The sequence below is a fragment of the Rhyacophila brunnea genome, unplaced genomic scaffold (genome assembly GCF_057557595.1).
Source record: "Rhyacophila brunnea isolate RB1 unplaced genomic scaffold, BYU_Rbru_1.0 scaffold_5, whole genome shotgun sequence".
NCBI classification, from domain to species: Eukaryota; Metazoa; Arthropoda; class Insecta; order Trichoptera; family Rhyacophilidae; genus Rhyacophila; species Rhyacophila brunnea.
In genome coordinates, this window is record NW_028233170.1 from 41,277,199 (window position 1) to 41,279,643 (window position 2,445).

The 2,445-nt window shown below is 36.7% G+C and overlaps 1 pseudogene; it reads left to right on the top strand.

The window, feature by feature from the left end:
* Positions 1-895: 895 nt before the first annotated feature.
* On the top strand, positions 896-2,080 carry LOC147066430 (uncharacterized; annotated as a pseudogene).
* Positions 2,081-2,445: the final 365 nt, after the last annotated feature.

Here is a 2,445-nt window from a genome sequence, read left to right on the forward strand (position 1 = left end):
AGACTCATCTTCAATATCCAAATTCTATCAAAATATTATTCCAGGTAATAGTGTTAACTGTTACCTATAGATGATATTTAGGAATTAAATAGTTTAGAAGATTATATGATTGCTACGCGTTAACTTAAATAGGGGTGCAATTCTATTGTCTTTATTATTTTAAGTGATCAAATTAAATTATACTCAATTTTATATGAAATAGTGATAATAAGGGATAATATCAAAAAATAATTATGACCTATAGCGTTTTTAGTGACTATAAAAATCGATTATAAGAAATTCCCAAACTTATTATTTGACCTATTGTTCCCTTTTGAGAAAACGATAGTCAAAGACCCGACCCTCTATTACATTCTATAACCGAATATATGATTGACATCTCTATATCTCTATATATATAAAAATCTCGTGTCACGATGTTTGTGGTCGCACTTCTCCGAAATGGCTCGACCGATTTTTATGATTTTTTTAATGTATATTTGTAAGGTATGAGAATAGGTCAACAAGTATATTTCATACCGCTAGGTGATTAGGGTATCTCTATACAGAAAAATTTTCTTTTATTTTTTTGACAATTGTTTTGTTGTATTTTTTTATTATTTGGCATAAAAAAATACCTATAATTCCAAATTTTAACCCTCCTACCCCCACCCTTCCATTTTTAATCGCGATTTTATTATTTTTGTATGAACAAATTTAACCGTCGTTCGTATTTCTAACAGAACGAAATTATTTATGTTGTTGAATGACAGATGGCGCTACGTCCGAGAAGAGTTCAAGAGAAGCGTTGCGCCATTTTGACATTTCATTCGGCATATCACAACGCAGTGCGTGCAAAATTTTGTACGATTTATTTTAATTTATCTATTTTTATGTGCGTGTATTACATTGCACAATGCCAGCAAGACGCAAGGGGGGCCATTTAGGCCGTCGAACGAATAAAGCAACAAACATGCGAAATAGTAGAGCAGAAAGAACAGACGAACAAATCCAACAAGATAACAAAAACGTGCGTGTAAGCATGTCGCAATTGCGTGCATCTCAATCATAAGAGGCACGAGCTGAACGAAATCAACAACGACAATTGGAACGGAGCCAAGCGCGCCGGTTCGTAGTTAACACACGCAGAGCAAATGACCGACAACGTCAACAAGTACATCGAACATTTACATCCGCTTCGTTCTTTCGTCTTGCATTCGAGTACGAGCCAGATATTGAATATTCCGCTCATCCGAAAGTGCTGATTGGTGCTATGGACAAAGAATGGCCCCATTTTCATGCGCTCAAATTCAAACATGAGTCAGCCGGGATGTGTTGCGTATCAGGAAAAGTGCAACTACCAGAAATTGAGATACCACCAGAACCATTGAACGGCTTGCTCATCGGCACGGTTCCAGATTCAAACCTGTTCCTGAAGTCCATTCGCACATTCAATTCATGCTTCCAAAAGACTTCGTTCGGAGCAACAGAAATAGTTCACAATACTGCGGCAAATGGTCAACAATTCCATTCTTCGTTCAAAATGAAAGGCCAAGTATACCACAAAGTAGGCTCATTGCTGCCAATGCCAAACGAACCACATATTTTTTTACAAATCTACTTCATGGGCGGTGAGGACATAAATCATGTAGATGCACATTGCGGCTACAATGGCCTCAATTCGCTTATTTCCAGGCGCATCGTCGGCGAACTGGACGCCCTGTTGAATGAGCACAATGAATTATTGAAATTCTTCAAAGCACATATGCACGAATTGTAAAGTGACAATCACGCTATTGTCATCAATCCTGATAAAACACCAGCTGGAGAGCACGTGCGTCGATTCAATGCACCTGTTGTTGATGACATTGCTGGAATCATGGTTGGCGACCACACATCGACGCGAGAAATCGTGATTCGAAGAAGAAACAATAATCTGGAGTTCATCGCTGACACACACCGTTCATACGACGCTCTCCAATATCTGCTAATTTTCTGGAAGGGACAAGATGGATATTGCATAAACATTCAACAACGAGATCCTGTCACAGGTAATTCATTCATTATGAACATCATTAGTCATTTTGAATTGAGAAAATGAATGGTTGATGTTTTTTTTTTTTTATCGGCGGTCATCGTCTACAGCGCTCTATTCCTCTTTCTGTCATAGATCCCATCCCCACACACTTACGATACATTCGTTATTTTTTAATTAACAACCAAAATATTCACTAGAAATAATTTATATGGCAGAACAACGTTTGCCGGGTCAGCTAGTATTATTATAAAAAACAGAGAGGTGCAGTGACAAATTTGCATTAATACTTCATGTATATTTTTTGCTACGGAACATAGTAAAGAAATATGTTGTAAATAAGTTGCCCTTATGCTTAAAATATTTATTAAAATCAACCGTTCATATTTTTTTATATATAATATTAATAACCATGTCCTTGCTTATTGTAC